This window comes from Taudactylus pleione, unplaced genomic scaffold, assembly GCF_031769625.1.
Source record: "Taudactylus pleione unplaced genomic scaffold, aTauple2 ptg000037l, whole genome shotgun sequence".
Lineage (NCBI taxonomy): Eukaryota > Metazoa > Chordata > Amphibia > Anura > Myobatrachidae > Taudactylus > Taudactylus pleione.
The window spans coordinates 9,268,175-9,284,931 of NW_028284439.1; the positions used below are offsets into that span (position 1 = coordinate 9,268,175).

General features: G+C 42.7%; 1 long non-coding RNA gene across 1 annotated transcript; it reads left to right on the top strand.

Annotated features, from left to right (window-relative positions):
• Positions 1-681: 681 nt before the first annotated feature.
• LOC148538726 (uncharacterized) lies at positions 682-6,868 on the top strand. The gene is made up of 3 exons (XR_015871538.1): positions 682-704; positions 3,934-4,010; positions 6,730-6,868. It is a non-coding gene; the product is annotated as an uncharacterized LOC148538726 (long non-coding RNA).
• Positions 6,869-16,757: the final 9,889 nt, after the last annotated feature.

Consider the following 16,757-nt stretch of genomic DNA (forward strand, 5'->3'; position numbering starts at 1 on the left):
GATTCTCATCCAGATCAATTTAAGATGAACAGAGGTCTCCTTAATTCCAGAACATTCAGATTGATCATTGTCAGAATAACAAGCTTTTGGGTAATGATCGTAGATACAGCAGAAAGGAGAAGAACCAGATAACACATGTTGAGCATTATTACATGTGAACTCTGACCATGGCAGCAACTCTGTACAATTTTTATGACCATTAGGAATGTAACACCTCAAATATTGCTCCAAACTTTGTTTCACTCTTTTTTTTTTTTGTCTGTCCATTTGTGTGTGTTCATAGCCTGACAAGAAGCTAAAGGACAAGAGCTCAGAATGCTCTCCAGCAATGAGTCACAAATTGAAATTCCCTATCAGAAATTATGTCCAGCGAGTGGAATATGTGCCATCTTTCTGGATCTATCAACTACCACCTAAATTGTATTAAATTCACTGGACTAAGGTAATTCTACAATAAAGCACATAAAAATATGGTACCATGGTTTCATAGGAATGGGCAATAGCATCAAAGAACCCAATGGCTGACCTAGCAATTTTGTGATCCCAGGTAAAACAAGAAAATACAAAATTTACTGTGTCTTGTCTTATAGATGTCCACTAGAAGGAATGGGAAAGGTCATTTCTTGGAAAAGAGAAGTAGACCTGAAGGAGTGTCTGCAAGTACTTGATTTTGCACTGAGAGCAAATGCTGCAACAAATCTCATGTAAGGCCAAGCACAGTCTTATCAGATGGAATGATGGTCATTTGTAGTGTTGGATCCGCTTGTTGCTGCAAAAAACTACTAGAGAGGACATCTGCCTTGATATTTTTAGAACCCAGCCTGAAAAAGATATTGAAATTAAATCTCAAAAAGAATAAGGACCATCTAGCTTGCCTGTGACTTAATCTTTATGGCTGATTCAGGGCCCGATTCATTACGGATCGCCACTGCAATTACTCACGCAGATGGGCGATTGTTGCGTGCTGCGCATGCATCGTAGTGGGTGTAAACGAAGGCTCCATACAGACCCATCGCAGATTGACAGGAAGTGAGCAATTGGGGGTGGTCAGCGAAACGCAGGCGTGCCAGTGCTTTTGAACGCCGTTGCAGGGGCGTGAATAAATTATTAATTGCGAAGGCATACGCAGCTTGAGTTCTCACTCCGTGCGACAAGGTTAGCAAATTATGAGTAAGGTCTGACCTTGTGCAAGTGTGCATGAGGCTCTGATGTTACTCGTTGTTACCGATGGTTTTGCAGATTTGCAAAGTATTACGGATGTGTTTAAGGGAAAGTGGGCATCCTTATGTTGGGCTGCGACGGCATAGAGATCTCCGACATTAGCATATTTTCGTAGCATGACTTCCATGCGTAATCACAGCAGCGATCGCAATAGTGATCAGTAATAAATCAGGCCCTCAATGTACAGTACATTTTTATGGTTGGTAGAGACTGTGATACTATATCTGGCTTCTTCTAACAAGTGTCTCCACTCTGACCAACAACCCCTGTTTCAACATGGTAGACAACCACTTCTTAAACTGTATTTCAAGATTTGGATGGAGAACTGAAGCTGATTGAAATGCCTTCTTCAAGGAATCAAATACCTGAGAGTTCTCTGTCCATTGGGTAGGATCACTTCCCTTTCTCAGCAAGGCTAGAATGGTAAAATAATAGAGTAAAAAGTTTGAAAATATGGGTGGTAATAGTTGGTAGAACAGGAAACTTTGCCTTCATGGGCAGTGCCCAAACCTCAACTGCTCAAATTTTCTAGGTATCCATCTAGAACCCTTTAACTGAATTCTTGTAACCAAGAAAAAAAACTGTCAGAAACTTTAATCCACACTTCTCTAGCTTAGCAAAGAACTGTTCGTCCCTTAATGTCTGTAGATCCTGATGGACCTGCATCCTATGTTGCAGAAGAAATGTGTAGATCAAAATGTCATCAAGGTATACCACAACAAATACCTTGCCAAACTCTTAGGATATCATTCATTAGATTCTGAAACACTCCTGGAGCTTTACAGGTAAAATGGTATCATCAACTATTCATAGTGTGTTCAAAAAGTGATCTTCCACTAGTTACCTTTGCAAATGCTCCTCGTAGATCAATTTTTGTTATTATAGATGCTGCCTTCAGTAGATATAACAATTATTGAATCAAAGGTAGGTGATGCTTTTTCATTTTAATTTTATTTAGGCCTCTATACGTGGCATCAGGACTCCACCTTTCTTACCCACAAAGAGCAACCCAGCTTCTAATGATGACTTATAAGGTCTAATGAAGTAATTTATAAGATTTTCCTTAAGGGCAACTTGGCATCCGGCATCAAATCAATTGCACAATCATGGGCAGTATGGTGGTAAAGATTCTGCTTCCTTTTTACAGAACAGTTCATGAAAGTCCCAATAGACTTATGGAATCCCTTTTTTGGAGTTCATTGATGACCCATCTGGGCAACTCAAGGCAACCACATTCATTTACCCAATGGAGTTTGTGACCAAATGTCCAGTCAGTTACCAGGTTGTGCTTAGACAGTCATGGTAATCCTAGGATCAGTGGGTATGAAGGAGAGTGCATAACATTAAAATATATGGGGGTAAATTTAGCAAAAACTCAAAAATAATGTAAATTTCAGAATCATAATAAAGATCTTTTTTTTTAGGGAACAAGTAATGGGCTACGAATTTACAGGTGTTCTGCAGCAATGAAAAAGAGTTGCCTGGGCCATAAAGCACTGCTAGTGTACTATGGAAAACTATACGAAGGTCTTATGGGCCGATTATTCAAATTGTTGTACTCTGTCGAGTATGAGAGAGGATGGTTCATCACTGTGTGGATTATTTAAGACTACTGCTTTTCAGCTTATTTAAGTCCAAAATTTAAAAGTGCAATACTTTTAATAGCAAAACACCTCTTATTTCCCTATTAAAAGCATTGCTCTATTAAATATTTGGCTTATACACAGCAGGTAGTGGTGGCTATTACAAGACACTGCTTAGTAAATAAACCTCTGTGACACCAACTGTCAAACATGAAGAAGGAAGCGTAAAATCTGTTGGCGTCATGGGTTTCTGCTTTCATATGCACGAACCATTAGTTGAATGGATACAGTACTTGTATAAGCATACAGTATTTAAAACAGGCTTCCACAGCTGCCCACGGGATGCGGCCAATATCCCGACCACTGGGATTCCGGCGGTCAGAATGCCGATGCCGGAATCTCGGCACTAGTTGGAATACCGGCAACGGCATCCCAACCGCCGGGATCACGATGGTAAGTAGCTGGGTTAGGGGGAGGGTTAGGTTTAGGCTGCAGAAAGGGGGAGGTTAGTTTCAGGCATCGGGGAGGGAGGGTTAGACTACCTACCAACAAGTTTCGGTGTTCTAACCCTGTGGGGATGCCAGCGTTGGGATTCTGACTGCTGGAATCCCGGACGCAGGCATCCAGTATGTATTTTATGTCCACAACTACAGGCACCCCTGAATGTTTGGCATCTTGTCACATCATCCCATAGTAGTTCAAACACAGTTATATTTCCAGGACATAATTAAAAGGAATAATCTACAAATAATGTTTCATCTGATTAATTTTCAGGGACAGCTAGGCCTTCTTGTGAGACCTGGTATAATTGTATGGCCATCAGCTGGTCAATGCAGAGAGGTTTTTCCAAGCACCACTTTTTTAGAATTAAAAATTTGATCATTGTGGGAAATTCTTGTTATATGTAAGTAATTACAGTAGATGGATTAGTAGGAAAATAGATGGTCTTTGGTCCATGAAGCTATTTCCACTGGCCTGGATAATGAGTTTTCTTCTATTGTTAGCAAGTGCTAGGACAAGATGTACTGCCTGAAAGTATAGTAGGAAATATGGTAGTTATAGTTCCCCCATATGTTTACATCTAAAAAGTCTCATCTAATGTTTAAATTTAGGCTTCCTTCTTTCTTAGAAAAAGTCCTTGTTGACTTTCTGAAATTTCTTTGAAGATCCTGGGTGGGGAATGATACGTAGACTATAATATTTGAGGTAAGATGATCATTTTAATTATATTAATTATAATATACAGTGTTTGCCCTACCCTTGCCCCTGGTTCTCTTCCTTCCTAGTCTATTGTTTTGAATTGTTCCTAAGATACAGTATGTCAACTGACAATGTAATGTACTTTTGATATGTCAAGTTACACAGTTACTACAGTATGTATATCCCTATATGGTGCTGCAAACACTTTAAAGTGCCTTAAAAGCATACTTACCTGCTCACCCGGAAGGCATGGGGAGACTCACGATTTTTTGGGTAGTCCCCTGTACCCACGGAAGAGTGTGTGGCTCTCCCTCATTGCTCCCACTTCCTAGATAAGTGGACAGGAGGGGGAAGATAATTACCAGGAATCGCGAGTCCGTAGGGAGGGTAAGAGGCTAAAATGATGAGGCCGCAGCACAGACCCATGATTCCCAGCATTTTTGCCGTAACTGGGGTGGGGCCTAATGATGCAAAGAGTTCCCGGAGAGGAGAATTAAATGTTTGATAAGTATGCTTAAAAGTAAATAATAGATATGTTCAAATTATCACAGAAGTAATCCAGATAAACAGATTAAGGGGCTGATTCAGTAGCGTACGCAGATCGAGCGATTGTTAACCTCTGCGCATCTGTATGCACCGCACTGCGCTTGCTCTGCGATCACGGACACGAGGAATCCATTGCAGAGTGAGTGACAAGCTGTGAGCGTTTGGGGGGTGGTGACGGGGGAATGGTTGAGAAAACGCTGGTGTGTCTGTCCATTTGAACACAGATTCATGGGCGTGAATAAATTAGCCACTGCGATTACATACACAGCTTGAGTACTCACTGCGTGTGACGAGACTGGTGTGTGTTGATGGTACCGACTAGTCTGTGCCAGAGTCTACTGTGCATGCACAGGTCACCATGGAACTGGCACGGCAGCCATTTTTCTGGGATTTACCTACTGCGCATGTGAGCCAATAGTCTTCTAGACATCCTTGCCAGGTCATGGCACTTATGGAGAGGACGAGCAGCATGACCTTCAACAGCCAGACAGTCTTGACTCAATTAGAATACACTGGGCTGGGGATCCCACACCAGACGCAAGACCAGAGGGGGCCCCAGGAACAGTGACTGAATCTCCCGCATCCCGCCCACTTCCAGTGAAGTGGGCTGGATGGGGATATTGCATGTACGTAGGGAGAGGCATGGCCAATATGCAATGTTTCTTGTCATTTTGGACCCGGACCCTCCACGCGGTCCCCGAGATCTGCAGAATTTTGTCACAATGGGAACGGGACCTAATGACTAAAGAGCCTGGCCTCGCTGCTGGAGTTATCATCTACATCTACATCTCCTCTCTGGGCAATGGTAAATTTAGTACAATTGCTTCATGTAAAGTTAGCTCATCACCACAAGCCACACAAGCTCAATATTGATGTAGACGAGTGGTTCCCAACTCCAGTCCAGAAGAACCCCAAGCAGGACATGTTTTCTGGATTTTTTAAATTATATACAGGTGAGCTAATGTAGGTTGCAGGGACAGCAAATATCCCACCTGCTTCCACAGATAAAAATTCTGAAAACATCTGCTCTGGGTTCTTGATTACTGGAGGTGGGAACCACTGATCCAGACCAAAGAAGAAATAGATCACCCCAGTGAGCTACATACATAAAATAACAGGAGAGGCTAATAAAGCAGCATTGTGTGTGTGTGTGTGTGTGTGTGTATATATATATATATATATATATATATATATATATATATATATATATATATATAATGATTTCTTATGAAGCTGGCCATTGTTAAGTTTCCAACATTCAAAATATGTAAATTGATATATTTGATCCCAATTTGTTGTACTGAAACACCTCACCAACTGTGATAAAATATTATTTTAGCCATTAGAGGGCCGTGGTATCCTATAGCAGCTGTATCTGTTAAAGCACAACACATCACAGTTGTTGGGCTCTCCATACTGAAGCTTTGCTGCTCTCAGGCGACTACTCATAAAACTACACAGTATAGCCTGAAAAGACTTGATCATATCTCTATGCCAATATCTGTGCCTCTGGGTAATGCCCATGCATCCAGGGCAAGGTTTCTCGGCACCCTAGGGTGCGGCTCCTACCTCCACAATACCCACTTTGCACATTTGACTTTTGTAAAATAAATAAAGTAATCAAAGCCCTGCCCAGAACACATTACATGCATGTTGTGTCGAAGCTGAATAATTGGCTGAGACAAGTTCAGTTTAAAATTTAATCGCGGCGACGCCACCTTGCGACTGGCCGCAAGACGCCATCTTGAAAATGAGATCGCAAGACGCCATTTTGCGAATGGCCACCTAAGCACCATTTTAGATCACATTTTAGTACATGTGGCGATAATACTAATAGCATCATGCGATTGCATTTTTCATCACTTCCCATACGCACATTAATACAATAGCGCTGTTAACAAGTCGCATATTAGCGAATGCATAGGACTTTGTATGAAACCGCTGTTTTATTAGCTTTATGCGCACGCAACTGCCCCGAGTTAACTAGCGTCCTCATATCGAACCCTGGATACCCACACATTACATATTCACACACAAGGTTCAATAAGCTCTAAAGTATATGATTTAAGTAGGTTCAGTTAGTTTAAATGCTGAGAAATAAAGATATTTGATAACTAAGGTATTATACATGCTAAACCAGTCGTGTTTGGAATTGTACTGATGCGTATCCTTTTTACAGTATTCCGGTGTTATCGGTGGGGAGATCGCATCATGCATTCCCGAGTTATGGATCGCAGAGCCTACAAGCAACAAAATGTATATTTTAGGAACAACTGTTAGGATGCTACGAGAGGCGTGAAGATGAAGACCCCCAGCTGTTAGAGGCAGGGAGAGTCTGTTTGAACCAGCCTGTTAAATGTGCTGTAACAGATGCTTCACCCCTGAGAACCAATGATATCAGTAACAGACTTCCTTATTGTCCTGGTTATTCCTGGGGGGGTATAAATATGAGTGCACGAATGCTGGTTCGGAGCCTTCGTGCTGAATGACGAGGGGTCTCTTGCTGATGCCTATCTCTGGGTCCGGAAGCGCCTGCGTACGTATACTGTACTTGTGGTCTGTATAATTTCCTTTTGTCTTGATCAATTGCGTGTAACTGTCTGAACTTTTACCTGAATATCACTTGTGCTTTGGAACCACAGATTCCACGTCTAAAGGACCCATTTATTAAGGATCGCATTTTGCAATGCGATCAGGGCATGCAGTATCGCCCATGATCGTATTGCAAAATGCGATCATACCGGCCGAATGTATGACCCGGCACATGCACGGAGACGGGCTCCGAAAAGAGCCCGTCCCTGCGATGTGGCCGGAGCGCATTCCGGGCTGCTGCGCATGCGCAGTCCCATGGACTGCACATGAGCGGCGCAATGCCGGCGGAGGGATCTGGAAAATCCCTCCGCCGGCTCAAATGCGTTAAATGCCCATAGGACACAGCGGCTAACGCTATCTGCAGATGGCGTTAGCTGCTGGGGTCAATATCGGGAATGCGAAGCATTCCCGATATTGATACATTTGGCAGCATCGCATTCCCTATAGAAACCTATGGGGGTGACGGCTGCCGGCGGCAATGGAGGGATCGCAGCAGGTATCGGAGATACCTGCTGCGGTCCCTCCTTCATACATTCGGGGGATACTAAGTATTTGAGGTAAACCCCAGAAAACAGGTGTTTTCGGGGAATTTACCTCAAATGATCTTTGATAAATGGGCCCCATAGTCTTTATTTATGGTATGACTGCGTACACAAATTAGCGTCATCTTTAGAAGGTATAGGCAGGACATTAGAAGGTATAGGAAGGTGTGTATAGAGGTTCTGATCCAGTATCGTTAGTTGTATGCAGGAGACTGTCATTTTGTAATACATAGGTTAGGGGCGATTATTTTTACCATTATTCCAGGACCATACCTAAGAGTCAGTGTGTTCATGTTGAAGATAGTGTATGAAAGGTGTATGCAGGAAACTGGTGCTATGCTGTACATAGAGGGTGAGTAGCAGCCTTAGGGAAGGTCACTTGATATGGAGGTCAGTGATTATGTCCTGAGACAGAGTAATTATCCCAGGGAATTCAGTAAAAAGTCAGTGTCTCTACATAAAGCATAGTATATGAGCACTTCATAGCCTCCAGCTGAATTTAGTGGGACAGTCCCATATTTTTGGCACTGTTGCTTTATCCCACCCGCTGAGGGAGAGGCGGGTATGCCCCCAAAATGTCATACACAAGGGGCATGCCTAGCGGACATGAGGCCGCTCTCCTTTTTGAATGCGAGAAGTCCTGCAACAGGATAAGAAAATGTTGAGAGGGATGACACTGTTTTCAGGACCCAAGCACTTTGCTGGATGGAGGCATAGGCATATTCACAATGGCTGTAGGGTGTGCGATGCACACCCTGAGGTTTACTTACCTTGTGCCAGCAAGTGGGTCCCGTCTCCTCCACGGCACCATCTACCCAGTGACATCTTCGGGAAAACGCATTGAAAGCGTCTTTGCTCTTGTGCGCATGTGCCAGCTTCATGAATATCACTAAGATATGAAGATGGCGACACAGAGGAGGGACCTGAGCTGCACATTAAGTATATGCTCACTCTATGCAGCTGGGGAGAGACCCATGTAGTACACTGCTATGCTCCACTGGGGTAACCAGGCCACTGACTGCTGCTAGGTGGCTCCACAGCGCGCTGCTCCTCCTTCAGCTGCAGACGGGCACCATAGAAGGGTACAAGCAGGGACGTATCAATAATGGGTGCAGGGTGGGCAGTGCACACGGGCCCCTGGGTCCAGGGGAGCCCACGCTGCACCTATTTATTCAATACTTTCCTCTCCAGACTCCTGTGTCAGCGGTAGCATAGCTGTACAAATCGCCTGAAAAATGGCCACTACATATGTATATCTATATAATATCATAAATCCGGCACTCACGGCTCTCTTAAATAACAGCAATCGAGCAGATTAATCTTCCGTTTTTCAATGCCATTTGTTATGTGTGAGGATACTTGTCTGCAGATAACCCAGGTACAGTAGTAGGTAAAAATCAATGGTGGTTTATCAGACAGAATGGGTGATAAACAGCACAGCACACTTCAGTAACACAATCCAACAATATCATACTATTGTATCTCTGGCAGTCCTTAGCCTAGGGGTAGTGACTCAGCAAGGCAGCAGTCCTACTTCACTGTCACTGACAAGCATACAGATTCACAAGGCCTGGGGTAACTTATCTAAAGAAAGAGGAACAAGTGTCCTCACAGCCTTCTCCTGATCTCTGTCAGCAGTCAGGATTCAGGAACCAGCATCCTATATGTTCTCTCTTGAACACTGAACTGTTCCTCCTTATACCCCCAGAATAACCTTAGGCTGTAAGGCAGGGTAGACAACCTTGGTCCTCGAGAGATACTGTACTAACAGTTCATGTTTTCCAGACCACCTAGCTGGTGCACAGGTGTATTCATTACTCACTAACATATTTGAAAAGATCCATAGGTGGAGTTAATTATTTCAATGGTGATTCTGAGGAGACATGGAAAACTTGCACTGTTGGTACAATAGCTCTCGAGGACCAGGATTGGCTACTTCTAGGGTGTGTTTTGCTTTTTTTTTGTGTTTTAGGATCTTAAGGCATAGGAGGATATTAATGCATAAGAATAGAATACATGACTTCCGGTGGGCGGGCCAAACGATCTGGCCGCACTTTTTAATGGGCTCCCACGCCGGCTCTGTATAGCCGCAACCCAGCGCCGTCAGTGAAGCTCGCTGGACCACACTGAGCCGCTCTAAAGCTCCTGGGATAAGGCGGGTAAGAGTGGCACATACCCCGGCCCCCCGCACTGCCTTACAACACTGGAACGCAGCCGCATCGGAAAAGCGGCGCTGCCCGCGGCCGCCATCTTAGACTGCGGCCGGTCATATCTCTATCTCTCTCCACCTCCAACAACATACCTCCGGGTTCTCACTAGACCCGAGGAGTAAACGGGACACCTGGACATTGCTTCAGTGAAGCTCCCCTGTTACAAACTCCCCCCCTGGCCCCATCTTGAGACCTGAATAGGCTGCTGCCTCAAGCGCTCACTTTCCTTCACAATCTTCTCCACTTGCTGCTCATGTCAAGGTGCAGGGAGGTGTAGTTGTGCATTCATATTGAGATTCTCAAGACCCTAGGATTGTTCTTTTGGGCTATGATACAAGCTTTGATTTATAGACCTAATCTCATATATTCTGAGTACTTGGAGCTCCCTCTAGTGGCTCTTGATTAAACTGCACGTCACATCCTTATACCATGGAGAAGTTTGTGGCCAGACCACAGTGTGCACCTAAAGGTCAAACGACTAAAGGGAAAGACAAAACTGCAGTCCCATCTTTGTCTCCTGGCTCCCCTACTTCACCTCCAGCCGACAACACCCTGGACGGAGCCTCTAGCTCGACTCAATTTAGCACCGCCTCAATAGCTAAAGCCCAGGAAATATCTGAGCTTCTCTCTCCCTTACTGGACCAAAAACTTGCTGGCCTCAAAGAAGCTATTGAGTCAGCAGTTTCACAACTTAAGGAACATGGTCGACGTTTCACGGAAGCAGCACAACGTATCTCCAATGTTGAGGATGAGCTAACAGAGGCACAAAGCGTAATCCGCACACAGGAATCAGCGATCTCTGCCATGCAGGAAAAACTAGAAGACTTAGAGAACAGAAATCGTCGCAATAATTTAAGGCTAATAGGTCTGCCAGAATCTGTTAAACAAAAAGATCTTATGGATTTGGTCTCTAAGTGGCTGCCTTCTGAGCTCAATTGTTTGATTCCCTCCAACACCCTCATCATAGAACGAGTTCATCGCATAGGCCCTGACCGTGCTTCTGATCAAAAACGACCTCGGCCTGTCATAATGAAAATGCTGAATTACCTGGACAAAACTCATGTATTAGATGCCTACCGCAAATCAGAGGGCCTCACCTACCAGGGACACAAATTGTTGTTGTTCCAGGATTTCTCATATCAAGTAGCGATGAAAAGAAGGGAATATTCTACCATTTGTAAAGCATTATTTGATCTGGGACTGAGATTTGCACTAATGTATCCTGCGAAGCTGAAAGTCTTACATAACGGCAAACAGCACTTTTTTGATTCTCCGTCATCTGCAAAGACTTTCCTAGACTCTTTAACTGATACTGCTACTTCTCAAAATGATGACGCGAATTAAGAAGGTACATTTAGTTGCGCTGAACCATCTCCTAACACCAACATGGAGAGCTTGATTTTGGAAATATATACCTCAAGTCTGTTTTCAAGCTTAATATTTCTCTCAACAATTGTTAAATATCAACAACAGAATTCTCAAGGTTACCCCCGGTTTGTTATTTTTTCCTCCTCCCCTTACCCATCTGTCATTCCTCTTCTCCCCCATCCCCTTTTTGATTTTCTTCTATTTCTTTTCTTTTTTAATTATCGGTACTTTTATACCTCACTGGGTTTAAATAGGCCTGTAGGGCCTTATTTTTTGGTTCTTAAAATGTTTAAAAATTGTAAGACTGCATTATGTTTATTGTTTTCCATATATTATTGCAGGTCATGTTTATATGTTATATGTGTTTCTGTGATGGCACTTTCAATGTTTTACTGCAGGCGCTCTCTGCGTGCTGGGACTGAGAGCGTCACAGTCTCTCTACAATGGTTCACTTCTCTGATCTACAGGACAGGTATAGGATAATACAGTATGTCTCACTCTATTACTGACTCCACTAAAACACAAAAAGACATAAGATTCTTAACTTGGAACGTGGAGGGCTTAAACACCCCAATTAAAAGGCGCAAAATATTACAACAACTTAAAAAATTTAAACCTGACATAGCAGTATTACAGGAGACTCACTGGCGACAGAGTGATCCCAATACCCTTAGGGACTCCTGGATAAAAGATTATACAGCTGCATCTTTCACATCTAAAAAAAGAGGGGTACTAGTGATTTTTCATAAATCCTTAAAGTACACAGTTGTAGACTCGATTATAGACACCGAGGGCAGATTTCTCTTTCTTAAACTGAATTTAGAAGGTGAATTAATCACGCTTGTCACTTTGTATGCTCCCACAGGTCATAATAATGCATTCTTCTCCGATCTTTACGCACGACTCCAGAATTGGGCGGTAGGCGCTCTTATCATAGGAGGAGACTTCAACACTACTCTTTCTCCTAGTTTGGACAGAACGGGAGCGTCCGGTGAGTGGCGAGGCAGCACATCTCCAACACTACAACTTCTAGTTGAATCCCTTGCCTTAGTAGACCCATGGAGACACCTTCACCCCTTAGCACGTGATTACACGTTCTATTCACACCCCCACCACTCCTCAGCTCGATTGGACTTCTGGCTGGTCTCAAATTCATTAATTAATAGGATTCAAACTTCACACATAGAAAACATAGTCATTTCCGACCATGCGCCTACATGGTTCACATTACAATTATCTACCCCCAAAACATCTTCCTTCAATTGGAGATTCCCCTCATATTTATTCACTGCTCCAGATTTCAAGAAATACCTAGAACAACAATTTCTTAATTATAATAATGATAATGCTTCACATACTGACAACATATCATTGTTCTGGGCCGCATCTAAACCAGTAGTGAGAGGGCATATTCTGGGATATGTTTCCCATAAACACCGTAAACTTAATACACGTTTTATGGAATTGAGTAAAGCACTATCACAATCGTATGCTATTATGTTACAAAATAATGTCGTAGAGACACGACGCAGTTACTTGAATAACAAAAATTTATATGACACATTGTGCACTGAAAGAGCCCAATACTACCTAGATTTTCAGAAACATCGATATTTCCGTTGGGGAAATAAGGCGGGCAAGCTACTGGCTAATATAGTGAGAAGTCAGAAAACATCCTCTCCTATTCTTTCTCTTAAAAGTCCTCTAGGATTACTACATAAAAATGAAGACATTGCGGCCTCTTTCCTACAATATTACACAGATTTATACTCCGCACAGGATGACAATCCTGCTCTGGGGATGAATTTTTTGAAAGAAGCTAAGTTACCATCTCTATCTGAGGAAGCCCGTGACTCCGTAACAGCCCCTGTTTCGGAACTGTAAGTTTCCCTAACTATTAAATCCTTGGCCAACGGAAAGACACCCGGCCCAGATGGCTTTAGTGCCGAGTACTACAAAATACTAAATCCGCTTGTAACTCCTCACTTAGTTTCCCTATTTAATTCAATATTGAAGGGAGACACAACACCACCAGACTTTAATCAAGCTAGAATAATCCTTCTCCTGAAACCTGAGAAAGACCCCACATTGACCCAATCATATAGACCAATATCTCTACTCAACCAGGATTTTAAAATCCTTACCGGTATTATTGCTCAACGTTTACAATTAGTATTGCCACATCTCATACACACCGCACAAACTGGGTTCATGAAAGGACGACACTCAGTGATCAACGTCCGACATTTGATTGCAGGATTAACTGAATCTCATCAAATGAAAAATAACCAAATGATCCTTGTCAGTTGTGATGCTGACAAGGCCTTTGATAGGGTGTCGTGGGACCACCTATTACGCATCTTCCAGTTACAAAATTTTGGCCCTGACTTTATCACATTATTTAAAACAATATATCGTACCCCTATAGCATTCTTAACAGTTAACGGCCTGAATACTTCATCTATTAGATTACATAGGGGCACCCGACAGGGTTGTCCCTTATCCCCTTTATTATTTAACCTGGCTATAGACCCTCTTATTCGTACCTTTTTGTTATGCCAAGAATGGCAAGGAATAAATATCGGAAATAATACTTTGAAAGTCTCCGCGTATGCAGATGACTTATTATTGTATTTTGAGAACCCACATTCTGCTATACCTAAACTTCTTCATATCTTGAAAGATTTTCACATCATCTCCGGTTTTTTGATAAATTATAATAAAACAGAGGCCTTAGCTATACACTTGGACGCCACCAAAAATTGGAAAGATTCTTTCCCATTTAAATGGGCCAAGACAACTCTGAAATACCTAGGCCTTAATATACCGGCACATCCCTCGGTACTATATTCAGTTAATTTCCCCGCTCTAATACAACGTACACTTTTAGATTTTAAAAAATGGAAGCACCTCCCACTCTCATATCTCGGCAGGTGTCAGTTAATTAAAATGATATCCTTTCCCAGGATTTTATATTTTTTTCAGATGCTCCCCTTGCTTCCTTTGGAGTCTGACTTAAAATTAATTAACAAGGCGATCAGCAGGTTTATTTGGGCGGACAAAAAACCCAGGATCTCACTATTCAAACTCAGCCAACCACCTACCTTAGGCAGAATCAATCTCCCTTGTTTAAAATCCTATGCTATTGCGTCAAATTACCGATATGCAATCGATTGGATTAGAGGAACAAATGGATTTGCTGATTCACTAATAGAGCAGTCTTTTAGTGTTGAGACTCCACTAGCTAGTTTGTTACACACACGACCCTCGTCTTTCCCACCCCACGTTGCACAAAACCTACTACTTCATACCACATGCATGGCTTGGCGACGAGCCAGAACCCAAATGAGAGTCCCTCCTAATGTCTCCCTGTTCCTTCCTATAGGTCATAACCCTGGGTTTGATGCTGGTTTTTTAACACAGATTTTCAAAACCTGGAACACACAGGGACTGCGATATATATATATCAGTTACTAGACTTATCCACCATGACTATTTACTCTCACAACCAAATACAGGAAAAATTTCCCTATATCCAAATTCCGTTATTCATATATTTCCAAATACGTAGTTATGTCAATACCTTACTCACTAAAATTCCCACTACTTCTGGGAAAAGTGGTTTGGATGATGTGCTGTCTCGCTGCTCCTCTATGTCATTTTCCACTTCTATGTTATACACCTATATACGCCGGGAAATAAATCTGGAGGTGGAAACTATGGGACTCGCTAAATGGCACTCCACATTACCTGACATACCCCTATCTACCATTCTAAAATCTTTTGTTAGACTTAATAAGCAACTAATTTCGGCTTCGTATGCTGAAATGCAATACAAATTACTACATTGCGCCTATTTCACTCCCAAATTAAGATTCATTACAGGTACTTCCACAGACTCAAACTGCTTTAAATGTGGTCAACCTGATGCGGATCTACTGCATTGTATGTGGCACTGTGCGGAGGTACAGAAGTTCTGGTCTTTAGTACACACATATATATCTACCACACTGGGAATTGCTTTTGAATTAACACCTGAGTGGGCTATGTGGGATATTGTACCATCATCTGGGTCATCCTGTCCCCCCTAGAGGTGCGCGTTTACTACTAGCAAAGATTGCAGCAGCTGCAAAAAAAAACCATATTATCCCAATGGATTTCCACTGACACTTTAACGCTTAATCTTTTACAACCTAGAATTACGTACCTATTTAATATGGATTGGCTAGAATTATCCCTTAATAATGACAAGGAGGCAGAGAAATTCTTTAATATCTGGCTTCCATATGTTCATACATTAACACCTCAGGTTAAAGACACGATCCGTGCCGCAGTCCAACTTACAGCTTGGTATAATGAAGAAGTCTTATCCTCAGGTGGACCACCATTTTAAATCCTGTAAAGATACGTTCCTCGTGGATAGATTGTACCATACATTACTGTTGTATTCCTACTGATGTCTTGTAATTTTTTTTTTTTTGACCAACATGCTACGTTGTTGATTGCAGTTTTACAATAAAAATATGTTTAAAAAAAAAAAAAAAAAAAGAATAGAATACACATTTCCTATTTAAGGTGATTAAATCAGGTACAGCGAGTCACCATGTATGATAAGATTTGGAACAGAGGGGGACACACTACATCTAGCTAGATCTTCTGTGGTTTAGGTAAACAAAGATATTTAACTTGTTAAGGTGGGTACACACTGCACAGATATCTGCAGATCGAGTGATCTGCAGATATATCTGCAGATGATGATCATTCATACACAATGAAAAACCATCATCTGCTTCTGGGCACGGGTCCCGCCACCTCCACGCGGCCTCTGCTGCATATGGGCATACTGTCCGATGGATAGATATATATGTAATCGGCCGTGCAGCACAGCACGATGCGATATGTCTGTGAACTACATTGTTTATAGACATATCGCTGGTACACACTGGCCGACGGGCACCAGATATATTGGCTGATAAATTGATCATCCAATTTATCTGTTACTGTGTACCCAGCTTTAAAACAATATTCTGGTCGACAGGACCTGCTAATCTACTTAATAATGTATGGTTTCTGCAGATCTGGAATGCACATAGACAATACCCTGGCATAAGTAAACAATAGGAAACTCTAGGGCTAACATGAATATTCTAATTCAAACACAGTATTGGCGTGAGCAGAGACATGCTATGGGGAATGAAAAACGGGATGTGACTATACCTACACCCGGCTTCCTGGCTGACGAAAGCCCGGCGCCGGAATGCCACTAACCATCCAGAAGACCGGTGCCGAAACACCGACAGTAGATGACATGCCGACACTCGGGATGCCGAATGCAAGTATAGCGGGCTTGTTAGGTCTTAGCGCCGCAGGGGGGGGTTAGGCTAGGGGATGGGGGAGGTTTAAGTTTAGGCACCACCAAGGGAGTGTTAGGTTTAGGCACTAAAGGGGAGGGTTAGGGTGGGGAGGGTTAGTGTTAGGATGTAGGAACAGAGGGT